Raw genomic sequence first — 17927 nt, forward strand, 5'->3', positions numbered from 1 at the left:
ACTAATAACGCTGTCAGTGGGGTCAGTTCTTGGTATCCTGGAATGTGGCAGGCCTTAAGAATAAGATGGCTTCCAGGGATTGGGCCATCTTTATTGATAATTATATGATACTCACTATGCAGGAAACCTGGGCAGTTGCACCACAATATAGACCAGGGTATCTACATTTTGCGATAGTGGCAACCCATTCTAGTAAGGAAGACCAATGGGGGGCCTGACCACATGGGTCAAGCAGGATGATAGATACACAACAACTCAACTTATAACCAATTCCAAGGACATATTGGTGGTTAAGTTAAAATCCCCCATTTTCGGTGAATTAATTATCTTTAATGTATATGCTAGGGGGAAACCAGGGGGGAAAACGTCAGAGGTAGTTGACGCACTGGGACACTATGTAAGAACCTGGAGGGGAGGTGCTAATGTACTAATATGTGGAGATTTTAATTGCTCCTTTGAGCCCCTGGATCAAAGTGACCTAGAGCTCACTGAGGTTGAAGACACTTGCTGGCAAATTCCCCCATTAAACATACCCCCAATAAAAAGGTGGACCCAAGCAGCCCTTCAACTCAAGACCTTTAGTCTTGAATGTGGGCTAAGAGCAGCTAACGGGAGAACGCGAGGGGACAAGCAGGGCAACCCAACATTTAATAATGGCTTGAGTACAAGTAGAATTGATTATATACTAGTGAATCTCGAATTTTGGTCCTCTGTCTGTGACATGACTATAATTCAACGAATAGAGAGTGATCACAACCCGCTCAGCCTTGAGATACTGCTCCTTAAGTGACATGAAATACCGAAAGTCGATATAGTAGATGATATCATCATGACAAATGATACAAGGCGGTTAAGATGGGCCGAGTGTCTGGGTAATTCCCATTCTATTAATGAAATGGATGTTCTGGTTAAAGAAGCAATTGCAGAAATACAGGGTCAGTCATCCTACGAAGATTGCGACACCAAGGTAGTCCATATTCACTCGACCCTCTTTCTTAAACTCGGCAAATTTTTTAGTATTCCAAAGAAGAACCCTTCTGGCAAAGGAAGACGGAAACCCGAGTCATGGTATGATAAAAATTGTAGGTCAGCATATAAATCCCTAGCGCTAGCTGTGCGATCTACTGACAGGGAGGTCATACAGGGCGCTAGGAAACACTATAAAAGGACGCAATACATTGCAAAAAAAGCCTGGGACAATAAATATTGGGATGAGCTGTACGAAGCAAGCAAATCTAGAGATATGACGGGCTTTTGGCACCTTGTGAGGTGGGGCAAGGGGAATCAAAAACCACAGCCCGAAAACCACGTCCCTCCAGAACGCTGGATAATGTATTTTAAGTCCCAGTTTGCTAACGTAAACAGCGTACCTTTAACAGCTCCGGACTTTATCAGCTGTTCCATACCTACAAGCCCACTAGTGTTCACAAGGAAAGACGTCGAATATGCCCTCAATTTAATACCTAAAGGCAGAGCCCCGGGCCTAGACAAAATTCCAGCAGATCTTTTCCTATAAAATAAAGAAGTCTGGGTCCCGTACATAGAATTGTTGGCAAATGCCATTGTGAGAGGCACCGCCTTGCCGGACACATGGCGGGGAGCTGAAATCATACCTATTTTTAAAAAGGGGGACCGCGCAGATCCAGCTAACTATAGGCCGGTTAGCCTAATAGCTAGTATTCAAAAGGTTGTGGCTAGGATGATACTTCTTAGGATCCAGAACTGGATAGAGGAATCGGGGGTCATGTCTACCTTACAGGCTGGCTTCCGACCCTCTACCAGTACAGTTGATCAAGTTTTTAGGTTTTCCACAATATACTGGAAATGGATGATTTTAGGGGGTGGTACACTCTATGCAGCCTTTGTCGACCTGAAGGCGGCGTTTGACCTTGTCCCTCGAGACAGGTTGTGGAGAGCGCTTCATGAACAAGGCATACCTCCTGAACTGCTCGCAGTTTTGATTAAATTTCATGATAATAACTATGCGCAGGTGAGATGGGGCAACCAGAGTCAGGTGACCGATAGATTTCCGACAGCAAGAGGTGTCCGACAAGGATGTGTATTGGAACCCACATTATTTACTCTATATATTAACAGGGTCATAGATTATTATAGGGACTCTTACACAGATGCACCTAAACAGAACGGTATCTCGGTCCCCCTGTTAATGTTTGCCGATGACACCCTTTTAATATCTAAAACTCAGGAAGGGCTTCAGAAAGCAATCGGCTGCTTTGAAAAATTCTGCAACGACTATGGCCTATTTGTTAATGTATCAAAGACAAAATTCATGGTAATGCATAAGCATAGGAACATCAGGGGCAGAGTTTTCATGAACGGGGAACTCTTAGAACAGACGGACAGCTTCAGTTACCTGGGCATAACACTAGGCTCCAGGCTTCAGTGGAAGCCACATATGTTATACTTAACCTCCAAGCACACACAGTTGGCTGGAGTTCTATTAAGAGAGTTTAAGTCCTCAGCTACCAAACCAATGGCCCCAGTACTTAAAATTTATGACACCAAAGTGAGATCATCTATGTTGTATGGAGCAGAATTGTGGGGGGTTTCTGATTTAACGGGTCTAAAAAATGCACACAACAAATTTCTTCGCTGTATAACAGGGCTCCCACATTCAACACCACTTGTACCGTTACGCATGGATTTGGGGAGTCATAGTATAGAGGACATCTGCAGGTTTAGAACAATTGCATACTGGAGGAGATTGTGGGTGACGCCTGAACTCTCTCATTACGCGCTTGCACTCTTGGAAACGCGAAACATGGACTCTGGGGCTAAAACGTTATGGTTCAGGAAGGTTAGATCCCTACTCAAGGCTTTAGGTATGGAGGATCTTTGGGATAATCCCCAGGAGAGCATCTTCCCTTCAAAACAAAAGCTAAAAGAAGCCTACTGGGCATTGATATCCCAAGAGGAGTTTCAGTCACATACTGCTCCATCGTTTACTAAGGCTTTTTTGGAGCTGAAACATACTCCCTCGTATGAGAGGTATTGGGATCTCATTACAACGCCATATGATAGGAAACTGTTTCATCAGTTCAGGGTAGGAACCCTCCCACTTAACACGGTTACTTGCAAATGGTCAACTAGTAAAAATGACCTCATGTGCCCTTTCTGTACAACACACCCGGAAAGTATAGCTCATGTCCTGTTTGCATGTCCAGAGTACAAAGCTCCTCGCCACAAATGGATTAGGTCGATCTGTATCCAAAAGGGGATTCAGATAGGGACAGTAGCACTGAGGGTACTTCAAACTGACAGTTCAGACACTATGGGGATTGCGATCGCAACATTTTTAAAATGGATGTGGACAATCCGTAGTGGAAAACTGAAAGTATTGCAGCCCCTATAAAATTACTGTGGTATTTTTGTGGAAACTCAATTTTATTAATTTTAAATGTTTTTTTACCAAAACATAGTATTTATTTATTTATTTTTAACTGGTCGAGTTGGAATACCATGTATGTGGCAATCTTAATCTGAAGACCTTACGATGTACTTCCCTGTTATATCAAACAGAATGTAATGCTAATGTAATGTGATTTTTTAATATGTTAATGTGTGTCTTTTATGACTAACAGTCGAAATAAAGACTCATTTGAATTGAATTGACTGGAAATGGTCAGTCAAGACAAAAAGTTTCCTGTTCTACACTTTCCAGTTCTATGTGATGCTGTCCATGGTTTGGCATGTGCCTTGACATCTGTGGTTCCCCCAGGTTAAGGGAGTTAAAATCACAATGAGGAGTTGTGGTGATATTCCTCTGGGGTGCCTGTTGTCAGTTGGGTCTCCCCAAGTGAACCAGCAGGGCCATAGCGCAAGCCCACTCAAATCTACAAATAGGGATTCTCCCATAAGGGATGGGTGGAGGACCGCCATCTTCACCCACGGAACTCCAGGCCTGTGATTGTGGCCCTTTGTGGAGTGGTATGAGGGCAGATCTAGGCATACCAATCAGTCATTATCTCCTGTTCCTGGTGCTGAAGCTGAGCATCACACAGGGATACAAGAGTAGGAAGCTTCCCCACCCAACCTCTGTGAGAGGGTGAGAGAGAGAGTGATAGAGAGATAGAAAGAGAGAGAGGGATTGAGAGAGAGGGCAGTATGGGAGAGATGTTTGACCTTATGGCCATAGGCCTGGCACACAGTCAGAAAAGAAGTACCTGTTGTGTGAAGGTTGTTCTTTTTGCCCTGATCACCTCCATTGTTTGACTGATGTTGGTGGTTACTGACTCTAATTGCTTCCTGGACCCTGCTAACCAGGCCCAGGGACAGTGCTCTGTTTAGAAGGTGTATGGTAATTAGGTGTAATTACAATTGGTATCTCAACCTACCAGTAAGCCCCTAGTAAATGGTAGGGCATGTAGGTTTAGTGGCCCAGCAGATATAATGCACTTAAGTGTGGGCGGCCGTCATTTTTAAAGCCTGCCCTGCTTGCAAGCTGCTTTAAAAATAAAACTATGTCCAAATTCCACTTTGGAATTATAGGTACTTCTGAAGTCTTAAACTACCTTATATTTACATATAGGTCACCCTGAAGGTCAACCCTGGGTGCCCCAGGGTATTTTTCGATGTTAGAATAAGCAGGGACATTACAAAAGATATTTTAGTAACCCTAGAGAGGGAAAAAACTGACAATTTTGTTTTTCCCAATGTAGTGCATTAGCTCCATAGGCCAATATAGAAAGGCTTTATTAAACTTAAAGAAAGTCTAACTATTGAGAGGAGTGAGTGAAAATAATAATTCAAAATGTTTAAAAAGAGTTAGAATACATTCATCAGCTTGCCAAGAAGATTTAGTATAGCTATGACATCAAATATGTTATAGAACCTGCTTTTCTGATGTGCCCGAATTTCCGCTTTAGAGCAGCCTCCCTGATTTGCCAGCCTTTGACAGGCTTAACCAAACTACTCTGATGAAGGACTTAAAAGAAACAAAGAAACATCTGGTGGGAGGAGGTCTGCAGGTTGCAGAACAAATGGAAGGAAGGTGGCTAGATTGCCAAATCAGTCTCCAAAGAGGGAAAGACACTTAGGACATGTCCCAGGCTCACCCCCATTTCTACACCCCCAGAAAGATTGGAGCACCTTAATAAGCAGAGCAGCAGGAAGAGGAGAGTTAGGGAAAGTTATCTACACCTGTAGGTTGGGTTAGCCTGACCTGAAGCTCCAGGAGAGATTTTCTCCATTTTGATTTTTAGGGAACAATGCTTTCTCGAACAAGAATATGACACACTTCTGGGGAAGTGGTCGTAATTGAGAGTGGCACTCTGCATCCCACTAGTCAGGGTTGCCTCCCTGCTTACCGGCCCAGAAACCTGGAAAAATATGGGTGAGATGCCCAGCAATTCAGATCCCTGCCTGGAAGATACAAGAAAAGAAGGTCTACCCTGCTGAACCCCTAGCCTGCACCAAGAGGATTGCACCTGCAGCACACTTTGGGTTTCAGCAAAAGAAGGATTTTGCCTGGCTTTAAAAGTTTGCGGAGTGGGCTTCCTGAAGGCAACACGTTAAAAAAGCTCCACATGAATCATCTCCACCAAGAAGAACCCAACTGAGCAGCGTTCAGTGGACTTTCAATGAGTTGGCCAGGTGCATTGTGGGCCTTGTAGTCCCAACTTTCCAAGGAGCAACTCAAAGATTCTTGGATCTTGGATTAGTGATGTGGACACATCAAGAGCCCTAAAAAGGAGCTTCTGGAAGAAGATCCAGAAGTTTAGAACCATTTGGAGAATTTTTCTGAAAAAGCTTCATAAATCGACTTAACCATCATCGAAAGCCAAGCAGCCAACGTCTACCCGCGGCCTAACCTGAAATCCAGGTTCATCTCGCTGAAAGCTCTGGGGCTCCAAGACCTCCAGTATTTCACCGAGGCCTCGTGCTGAAGCAAGACGCTGTTGTCGACTCCCAAGCTGACCTGATGAGGAGCCTTACTCGACACTGAGAGCAAAAATTGACTGTATCATGAGGTTAAAAACTTAACCAGGCCCTACCGCTCACTGTGCTCGACCCACCCTCCATCGCGGTCAGCCTGAAGCTTTGACTTTGTCCTGGTTAAGTTCGACCAGAAGTCCCTGGTGCTTTTGGCATTTAGGCACTGGAAAGTATTTAAACTTTAAAAAAGTATTTCTGTGGTTCCCTGCATTGGATTTTTTTATCATTTTCTGTGTTTATAAGTTGGTGTTGTATTTTTATGGTGTGTTGTGTCATACTTATTTAATGTATTCATATTTTTTAATTCTTTACACCTGTTCCCTAAGTTAAGCCTGTCTGCTCACAGCGAATTTACGTAGGGTGGAGTAAGGATGAATTTACTGTGAACTTTACTGGACCTAATTTGTGATTATGGTGTTATTAATAGTTGTAGGTACCTACCTGCACCTACTAACAAACCACCTTCCAACTTCTGTGCCCCAGGAAATGGCAAGACCACCTGGGAGATTTAAATCCCATTTAGAAAGATGAAGAAAAGCTTTTCACCTGCATTGACACATCAAAGGGGGCCTAAGGAGTGCCCATGATTTGCTAAGCAGTGACAAAAGCCCTGCCAAAATATTCAACAAAAAATACACCCTAAGACCCCCAAGTTCCAACTTTAGTGACCTGAGAGGTTCTAATTGAAGTCCATGCTCTTCTCAGACTGATTATTAGTGAGCTGTTGGACTGTGTGGACTGGCGTGAATTGTTGGATTCACAGTGGCTGCTAATCAACATGACCCATGCTAAAAATATAATTTTCATTAAAAATCTTCACAGTTTTGCATTGATAAAGGAATGTATATGAAGGCTAACAGATATGGCTGTTTAACAGTGAAAGTCAAATTATCTGCATATTTGTGACAACATCCTAAGATGTTTTAGTGATGGTGAAATTGTTATATTATATTTTCTCAATGCTGTAGACCTGAGTTAGGGGGGGTGGAATCTGCTTCTTTTGAACCTGGCCCTATCTGCAGGATCACTCTCTGTCTCCTCCTTTTTGCAACTATTGTGCGTGCTTTCTGGAACTGTCTTTTACTAATACCTGTTGAGATGTTGTTTTTTGATACTAGTGGGCCAGCAGTACCCATTGTACCTCCCACTGAAGTAGCCCTTTAAAACATATCTCAGGCCTGCCATGGCAGCCTGTGTCCAGTTTTAAACTGCCCTTCCTAACTGGTAAAATAAACCTTTTGCTAAGCCTAAAACGTCCTTTCTAATACATATGTCAGGCCAATGGTAGTCCCTAAAAATCCCATAGTGCATGGTGTAGCATTTTTAAAAGGGTGGACATGTATTTTCAAGTTTTGCATGTCCTGGTAGTGAAAAACTCATATTTCTTTTTCACTAATGCAAGGCCTTCCTCTCCCATTGGATAACATTGGGTTAACTTATTACTTTTAATAAGTGATATTGTTTGATTTGGAGCAGGTAGGAAGCTCAAGTTTAGACGGAAATGAATTGTCATTTAAACCCCGCTTTAATGGTAAAGTTGGATTTTAAGTCACAATTCTGAAAATGTCACTTTTATAAAGTTGTATATTTCTTGTCCTAACCATGTGGTGCCTGCACCCTGTGTCCTGGGTCACATTACCAGTTGTAGTTGTCAGTTTGCCTTTGTATATTCCTCCCTGATACTATTACAACGAGGGACTGGTTGTTGGCAGAATGGGCGCTCCTGGCCTGATGGGAGGGACAAAGCACACTTGCACTTCAAAGGGGCTGCCGCAGCATACTCACAAAGTTATTCTCACTAGTCTATTGTCACCTCAGGCCCCTCAGAGACGGGGTAGGGAATTAAGACAATTCAAGAAACAGATATGTGGTAAAGTCTACATGTTTTTCCTACATCAAAGCTGGCATCAGGTATAGATTTTGTTCCTCCAGACCAACTCTTCAAATTACTGATGGGCCTGTGGACCACTCAGAAGAAAGGCTGCTCTGCTGCTTTGCTGCTGGAAGGACTGCCCTGCTGCCCTTCTGCAAAAAAGGACTGCCCTGCTGCCTAGCTGCACTGCTGCCCTGCTGCATGAGGAAGGGAGACTGCACTTGTTTGTGAACCTACAACTACCATAGTGATTCCAAGGGCTAGCTGACTGGCCTCCTGTTCTGAGCTACAGGGACATAATAAGCTTCAGAGACCTGTCCAGCATCTGCTCAGCTGCCCAGACTCAAATGGACCTGCCTGTGCCCTGCTGCTGGCCTCAGTGGGAGTGAGCTATTATCCCATTAGGTACCCCCCAGGTCCTGGACCCTTGGCTGGCATCAGAGTGTACTCCTCCAGGCACAACCATGGGTTACTCAGAACCTGCACAGTGCGATGCAACTTTACAAAGTGCCATGCAGGACTTCGCATCTCAACACCTTGCAGCTCCTGATCGGTGGGCTCATCAAAAGCGACAAAACGTGGCTCAGTGTGACACATCTCACCCTAGTCCAAGTACAAACAGATACATTACCCATCAGGTGAACGTCGGTCCATTACCCAGGATGAGCTCCACCGCGGTCAGCTGGAACTTGTGACTTTGTCCTGGTCTGGCATGGCCAGATAATTCCATTTGGCGCTTTATGCTTTTTTTGTGCTAATTTTACCTAAAACTTTGAAATTACTTATCTCCAGTTCTACTGATTGGATTTTTGTCATTCTGATATCATTGTATTTATCAAACGTAACTCTATTCCTCTAGATTGGTGTGGGACTTTTCTTCTGTTGTGTTTTCACTTTGTAACTGATTGAATATTGCATAAATATTTTACACATTGCCTCTAAGTTAAGCCTGACTGCTTTTGAGCCAAGCTACAGGAGGGTTAAGCACAAGTTAATTTGGTGACTATTTGTGGTTGACACTGACAAGGATTGTGCTTGTTGCTTGAGTAGGGTTTCTCCCCCTCAACCAATAGCCCAATTGCAAAGCACTAAAGGTGCCTCTGACCTACAGGGTTTTTTCTACGTCTATTGGGTTCCTTGAGTTCTGTTACCTTTCGTTAGTTTGCTTTTTTTTTTATTGGATGGTGTTCCCATTGGTTCCTCCGCCTGTCATTAGTATATGTTTAGGATTTTGTGCATAGAATGTTGTTTAAAATGTATTATTGTTCTTTTTGTAATAGAAATACCAGTGGCTTGACATTGACTTATTTAGCTTTATTTTTGTGTTGAGTTCTCAGTTCTTGCCTACAGAACCTTCATGAGTAAGATTTGGGGCAATATCATGAAGGGCTGCCATGGCTCACTGTAGAACCGAGCCCCTGTTTTTATATGCCTGCAGTTGGTAAAGTGAATACATTTAACGCAACATTTCTTAGGGATAGCTCTTGATTTACAGACCTTACCGGTCAGAACCAGTCAGCAGTAGTTGCTTCTTTCTGAGCTGTGCTGTTTAAAGTAGTGCAATAATTAAGAGAACTATTGGGTTCAATAAATTCCTGTTTTACACAGCAAGTGCATAAAAACAGGCACTAGACTCTGCGCCGGGCCAGTGCAGCCCATCATGCTGTGGCCCTTGGATTACTCTGCTTTACTATCCTGAGAGTCAAGTACTAAAAGGGGGTCTTGAGTCCTATTTTGAGGGTCTGCAATTTAGGGACCTCAGAATTAAAAGACCACAGGTGATACAATAAGGGGCCAAAAATGTCTAATTGACTAGTTGCCATCCTCCACACTGGACTCCTCACCTTTCTGGTTTGTCTTTACATGATTTATTTTGCTGCATCCCATGTTATGTTGGTCTTGCATATTACACTATTTAAACATTACTTGGCTTACTCGGCAGTCATCGAGCTGCCAATTCTTTAAAAGTGCTGTATTTTTGTGGATTTTTGCACTGGCTGGCTCAAAATATTTTTTTAGTTTTGAGATCTTCTCCCATACCATGTCTTGTCTTGCACACATGATTACCCAGTCTGATTGTGCTTGATATTCCCAAATAGGAGTGGTCTGTGAAGGAAAGTAAATCTTGTGAGTAAGTCTTGTTACCTCAAGTTCAAGGTTACCAGATGACTCCATGTGCCACTCGAAGTCGTTTGGCAGGAGTTACCTTCACCGGGTGTTTTAAATCCACAGATCTTCCTATCCTGTTTTGTCTACTTGGGACAGTTGCTGACTAGAGAGCCGGACCCTGCATTGCCGCTTGGAACTGTTGTTGGACGCGGGGGAGCGGGACTGCGAGGCCCAGGGTTCTTTGTGCTTCTGACATCACGCGCACCTGGTGCCTCTTCCCGCCCCTCCTCCCCGCTGACCTGGTGGTCCTTAAATACGACTCGCAGCCCCCACTCCGCAGGAGCCGCTCGAAGTCGTTTGGCAGGAGTTACCTTCACCGGGCGTTTTAAATCCAGAGATCTTCCTATCCTGTTTTGCCTACTTGGGACAGTTGCTGACTAGAGAGCCGGACCCTGCATCGCCGCTTGGAACTGTTGTTGGACGCGGGGGAGCGGGACTGCGAGGCCCAGGGTTCTCTGCACTTCTGACATCACGCGCACCTGGTGCCTCTTCCGGCCCCTCCTCCGCGCGGACCTGGTGGTCCTTAGATACGACTCGCGGCCCCCGCACCGCGGGAGCCGCTCGAAGTCGTTTGGCAGGAGTTACCTTCACCGGGCGTTTTAAATCCACAGATCTTCCTATCCTGTTTTGCCTACTTGGGACAGTTGCTGACTAGAGAGCCGGACCCTGCATCGCCGCTTGGAACTGTTGTTGGACGCGGGGGAGCGGGACTGCGAGGCCCAGGGTTCTTTGCGCTTCTGACATCACGCGCACCTGGTGCCTCTTCCCGCCCCTCCTCCCCGCTGACCTGGTGATCCTTAAATACGACTCGCGGCCCCCGCTCCGCGGGAGCCGCTCGAAGTCGTTTGGCAGGAGTTACCTTCACCGGGCGTTTTAAATCCACAGATCTTCCTATCTTGTTTTGCCTACTTGGGACAGTTGCTGACTAGAGAGCCGGACCCTGCATCGCCGCTTGGAACTGTTGTTGGACACGGGGGAGCGGGACTGCGAGGCCCAAGGTTCTTTGCGCTTCTGACATCACGCGCACCTGGTGCCTCTTCCCTCCCCTCCTCCTCCTTTACTTAAAGAACGCCCATAACGCCTCCGCGTGACGCGCGCGGGACGGAGCACGGGGCAAAGCACGGGCAAAGGGTGGGCCCTCTGAGGCCCTCAGAGACCGCAAGAGACCGGGCTGGGCCCCCCCATTTCGTCGAACGTATTGTGATAAAGACTCTTCGCTTAACGCAGTAGTAAGCTGATGCACTAATAACATCCAACTTGGTTGTTCGTAAAGTTTGTTACTTGAACCCGTTTGGGTGGGCTATATCAGTATGTTTGAATAAGTCCCATCAGTAAATGGCGATGTCGTCTCCCATTAAGGTTAAGCTATTATCAGTAGGAGGAGCTAACCAACGCACGTTGGATAATTATATAATAAGGGTTGCAACCGGAACAGATAAGGAAATCGCTCTTGCATAGCGACAGGCTGAGAGACGTCGCTCTATTGAATCTATTAAAAACAAGCGATCATCCTTGGGTTCGCTAAAGTTAGCGATCTCACCTATTCACAGTACCTCCTCTGTAAATGAGGACTGCGAGGCATCCCTTAACGATAGTATCCCACTACTCTTGCAAGAAAGATCCCCCCCATTAGCTGCAACCAGTGATTTGATTGTAAATGATTCAGCTTTTAATTGTAATATGACGCCAGAGGCAGACGTCCTGCCCGACACTCTGCCACCACGAGTAGATTCAACCCATATAGTAAAGAAAACATCAAAAACCCCCATTGCCCAAGGCCCACCGCCCAAAAGAAGAAGAAAGAGGGGGGACTTCTTAGGGAAAAATAAGACTACTCACAATAATTTTGGGCTCGCCAAAAGATCCACTTCTAGTGCACCCACATCACCTATATTGGTTAACCTAACACCTATCCCAACAAATGATCCATCTAGCACTAATCTAATGGGCAATATAGAACTATTAATGAATTCATTCACATTGCCATTAGTAGAGAGATTAAAAGGATTAACCCACCAACTTGAGAAGCTAGAACGGTGATGCACCGTTACATCGCAACTTTTACAACGGGAGTCTATTACAACGGAACTTTTACAACGCAGGATCCATTACATCGGATGCCATTACAACGCATGGCATTACATAGCAGATGCTATTACAACGCATGGCATTACATCGTAAGTATAGGTAAGTATTTAATTTTTATTTAATACATTTAATTAATATTAATTATAATTAAAGGGTTTGGGTTTTGGGGTACAGGGGTGTTTTTAGGTTTTAGGGTAGGGTTTGGGTTTTGGGGTAAAGGGGTGTTTTTAGGTTTTAGGGCAGGGTTTGGGTTTTGGGGTACAGGGGTGTTTTTAGGTTTCAGGGCAGGGTTTGGGTTTTGGGGTACAGGGGTGTTTTTAGGTTTCAGGGCAGGGTTTGGGTTTTGGGGTAAAGGGGTGTTTTTAGGTTTTAGGGCAGGGTTTGGGTTTTGGGGTACAGGGGTGTTTTTAGGTTTCAGGGCAGGGTTTGGGTTTTGGGGTACAGGGGTGTTTTTAGGTTTCAGGGCAGGGTTTGGGTTTTGGGGTACAGGGGTGTTTTTAGGTTTCAGGGCAGGGTTTGGGTTTTGGGGTACAGGGGTGTTTTTAGGTTTCAGGGCAGGGTTTGGGTTTTGGGGTACAGGGGTGTTTTTAGGTTTCAGGGCAGGGTTTGGGTTTTGGGGTACAGGGGTATTTTTAGGTTTTAGGGTTGGGTTTGGGTTTTAGGGTACAGGGGTGTTTTAGGGTTCAGGGTTGGGTTTGTGCTTAGGGCTAATTACATTATATTTACCATTTATAAATTAATTAAAATATATTTATTAAATTAAATTAATTATATTATATTAATTACATTTTTTAATTAAATTAATTAAATTAAATACATTATTTTAATTAATTTAATTTAATTACAATTTTAAAAATATTTAAATTAAATTAATTTCATTATATTAATTAATTAAAATTAATTACAATTTTTATTAAACTTAAATTAAATAAATAGATTTAAATCTATTAAATTAAATTAATTACTATTTTAAAATGTATTTTAATTAAATTAATTAAATTAAATTAATTAAATTAACTTAATTACATTTTTTTTAAAAAGGTATACTTACCTATACTTACGATGTAATGCCATGCGTTGTAATAGCATATGCTATGTAATGCCATGCGTTGTAATGGCATCCGATGTAATGGATACTGCGTTGTAAAAATTCCGATGTAACGGAATGCGATGTAAAAAACCGCGTTGTAGTGACACCAATCCAGAACGGTGATGCACAGGCCATTGGGGAAATCAAAGTGGCAATCAAGGATTTATCCAAATCAGCATTAGAGTCCCAAACTCCTGTCATGCCCCCAATCACTATTGCCCAAAATGGAACAAAAATTTGCCCAAACCAAAACCTCGTAAAATATTGCCCCTTAATACAGCAAGGTTAAATAGTAAAAATAATGTTAAGGAGACACAGGAATGTGCAAAATCGAATCCCCTTGGAAATGCCCCTAAATCTATTGGCCACAAAAAATCTGTTAGGGCACTCACATCCAAAAGGCCTAGAGTAGAACTGCCTCCGGAAGCGGTTCCGTATGTAGTGGTTCTTACAGGAGTGCCAGTTTTAGAGGATGGTTGTGGAGAAGATCAGCATCAGCTGAAAAACAAAGTCATATATTGGCTGAGACAGAATTGCCCACTACCTCCACATATAAATGGGGTCATTCTTAATGTTAGGTGTCTCCCCTGGCTGGGCCAAAGAACTAAGGACATAATGGGCGATATTATCATAATACATTTTCGAGATGACAGAGCAGTCAGACACATTGTAAATTGGTTCCCCCAAAATGCTGGTAATTCAATCACCGTACGTGATCTGACTTACTTTTATCCTAGAGGAATAGTGGCTCCGGTATCTAACCTTAGGCCCTTGTTTTATTACCAGAGCAATTACACTGGCCCCCCCACCTCGACATTAGAATGTTGGTTGTGGGCCCTCATTCCAAACGCAGGAAAGTAGTTCCAGACCATTTTTTTACCAACAGGTTGATCACTCCTTGCCCACTTATAATCGTTTTGCGGCGTTAGCGGGCATGGAGGGAGTTGACTGACTTTGCTTAGGGGGTGCAGTAGATAACGAAGTCGCTGGTCCACAAAAGGTGCCCTCTCTAATCGTAGAATCAACCCATAATGGCAATGCACATGTCCCTTCCCCTAAGCATACATGTTCTCAAGTTATATTGATTGAGAACGTGTTTGGAGATGAGGGGCAACCCGACCCTGCAAAAGTTTTAGGTTTGGGAGGTAAAAGGGGGGAGGTAGATGATGAAGCAGTCAGAATAGTGTCCTGGAATATAGCCGGTCTGGCAGCCAAATTTAATAATAAAGAATGGCGCCTGTATATAAGCAAATTTAATATAATTTGCTTACAAGAAACTTGGGCAGTTGACAATAGTTCCCTACATATACAAGGGTATAAATGTTTCTTTGTTCCGGCAAGGAAATCAAGACCAGGTAGGGTCACGGTAGGGCTATCTCTATATGTAGACCTGAACCTCCACGGCACATAGTCGACCTTAAACTGTAACTCACACGACATTCAAGAGGTACGGTTTAATGGTAAAGGACTAAAACTGGCCATGTTCAACGTCTATAACAATGTAGCGGGTGGAGGATGTAACGCATTGATAAGTGAATTGGAGTACAGATTGTGCCAGGATTCTACTTGTGGAACCAGGACCCACGCTTAAAATATTCTGGTCATGGGGGATTTCAACTGTCACCTCTGCCCGGCTCTTTTCCCATTAGATGAGGCTTGGTCGCGCTGCCCAGAGGATAACGGAGCTCACTTTGAGCATACTAAGCATGAGCGCTAAATCCGCTCCGCTCGCGGATTTTGCGAATTTTTGGTAAATTCGCGATCCGCGAACTCTCGCGAATTTACCGAAAATTCGCAATCCGCGAGCGGCGGATTCCTAGGTCAAAAGTTCAACCCTTGCTGGCCAGTTGTTGTAACTATTTTACGATGGCGCCGGCAAGCTGCCAGCGCCATCGTAAAATAGTTACTAAATTAGCTTCAACAGGAAGCACTAATAGATAAAATCAAGCAGGCGCTCGTGCATCTGCTTTATTTTATCTATTCGCGCTTCCTGTTGAAGCTAATGTAGCAACTATTTTAGGATAGCGCTGGCAGCTTGCCGGCGCCATCGTAAAATAGTTTACATGCAAGGCAGCTGTGCCCTCTTCCCAAAACGGTGGCGTCTTGTTGAATAAATAGGAAGGGCAGGGTTCATTCTGGCACGATGGTCCTGGCACAAAATCAAACCTCAACCGGAAGCTTACTTATGTAAGCATGAGCCCTAGTTGAAGCTTAAATTCAGTGACTCATTTATCGGCCCCAAAAACAATCGTGAGCGTTGTCAGCTGGCCTGCTGGGAGGGGCTGCTGGATGGCGGGCATGTTGCGGTGAGCGATGGGGGTTTGAAGGCTCATTCCATGGGTTCAGGGGGACTGGCACTCCACGGAAGCCCCGCAGTGACAGGGGCTTTGAGCGGGTTTGGGGACCGACCGCCCAGCATGGACTGTGCCACCCGCAGTAGCCCTCCCCGTGGCCGCACCCGTTTCCATTTAGTTCCCAGCCCTACTTGGTGTTGCGGTGCCGGGGGCTTTCCTCTTTCCAGCTGCCCCTCTTCTCCCAGCTTGTCGGACCGGGCCTTGTTGGAGAGCAGGACCAATGTGTGCTGTGGACCACCCCAGATGACGAGGCGATCTCTGTGTGGGGGCCATCTTACGCATAGGCTGGTTGCTACCCCAGGTCCTATAATCGGTATCTGACCTTTTATACACACAAGATGCATGTGCACTAGCATGGAAGCCCCGCCCCAAATCCGCAATTATGAAAATCCGCAGATACGCTGATTTTGCGGATCCACGATCCGTGAATACGCAAATTCGTGAATCGTGGATCCGCAAAATCCGCCCATGCTTAGAGCATACATTGGAAGGTTATGCTTTAACAAAATTTTTGCATAACCAAGACCTGGTTCATACTATGGATATGGCGTATATACCGCAGGATGACATTCTGCCACCTACTTTCAAGGGTAGGGGATGTTCCTCATATATTGACTATATTCTTGTTTCAAGGGCTTTCAAAAATAGAATTTCCAGAGTCGGGATTGACTGGAACCCGTTTAGCGACCATAACCCCTTGGTACTAGATTACTCTATCGGGCCTGTCCCAGTGGGAGAAAGCCCGATGCGATAATTGAGAGGGTCACTGATCAGGGCAGACGCCTTAGGTGGTCCAAAATTGATGGAGAAAGGTTTTATAGATCACTGATGGAGAAGGGGAAATTAGCTTTTGAGATGTGTTTAGACATGATAATAGAAGGGCAGCAGCTACTTACAGCATTCAAACATATTGCTGATTTAGTAGATGACCTGTTAAAGACTAGCGCCCCGGCAAAAGGAACTTGTAGTCAGCCGCGGTGGTTTGACCGAGACTGATCTAAGGGCCTGAGGGAGCTCAAAGATAGTATTAAAATGAGGCCAAGGGATGCCACACGAGTTGCCTCCTGTAGGAAAAAATACAAGAGCGAGCTGAGGAGGAGGAAAAGGGCACTAGAAGCAGAAGGATGGGCAGATTTAAGGGAGGGGGGAAAAGAGGGACATGACAGAATTCTGGAGGATCATTAATAGACCCACTTTCCAGGATGACAAGGCCCCCGAAATAGGAACAAACATCACGCCTGACACGTGGATTACTCATTACATGGGTCTATATAATCACGAAACGGGTACATCGGATGAACAAGGGAATGATGACCAGGGCCAGCCCGTAGTTTTCTCATTAAATGAAATCAAGGTCGGGATTGAGGGCTTGTCTAAAAACAAAGCCCCAGGCCCAGATGGTATCCCGCCTCATTTGTTCCTAAGCTCTGTGGAATTATGGGCCCCTATAATGACAAGAGTTATAAACACAGCAATTCGCTGTGGCTTGCCGCCCTCCTGGTCAACAGCTATCATTGTCCCAATTTTTAAAATGGGTTGCAGGGACGACCCTCAATGTTATCGCCCGATCTCCCTGATTGATGTATCTGCCAAAATCTTGAAAAGGGGGATATTAAACCGGTTGTCTGAGTGGACAGAGACAAATAATATTATCTCAGATACTCAGTACAGTTTCAGGACGGGTCGGTCCACGAGTGACCAATGCTTGAACCTTTACATGCTAGCAGCCAAATACACCAAGGCCAGCAATGAATCCATTTACATGGGGTTCATGGATCTGGCAGCTGCTTTTGACCATGTAAACAGGGACAAGCTTTGGGACATGATGACCAGAATGGGGATCGAGGTTGACCTTATTAACATCTTAAGAGAATTGCATAGTAGCACCTCAGTGCAAGTCAGGTACAACATGGAGGGCGGATGTACCGGCTCTTTCCCTTGTAGAAGTGGGCTGCATTTTGGCGCCTTTTTTATTTTCCCTTTATATTAATAATCTGAAGCAGAATCTCCTACAGCTGGGATCAGATTGTCCACGAGTAGGGACGCGTCATGTTCCTGTGTTACTTTACGCAGAAGACGCAGTCCTCCTCGGACACACACCAAAGAGCCTACAGATTTTAATTGATGGTTTTGTATTTTTTATGGGTTCATTAGACCTGTCTGTGAATTTGGGTAAATCCTACGTCTTATCCGTTGGCAACAAACCTTGCAACAAATGCACGTTCACGATAGGGAGCCATACGATAAAGTTAAATCATTCTCGTATCTGGGCTTACTATTTGACGAGTCGTTAAAATTCAACTGTCTGGTGGAAGAACGTTGCCGCAAGATGAATGTCACCAACGGTGCAATCGCAGGTTATGGTCGAAGGTTGGGGAGGTGGTGCCCTGAACAGGTG

The sequence above is a fragment of the Lissotriton helveticus genome, chromosome 8 (genome assembly GCF_964261635.1).
Source record: "Lissotriton helveticus chromosome 8, aLisHel1.1, whole genome shotgun sequence".
NCBI lineage: Eukaryota > Metazoa > Chordata > Amphibia > Caudata > Salamandridae > Lissotriton > Lissotriton helveticus.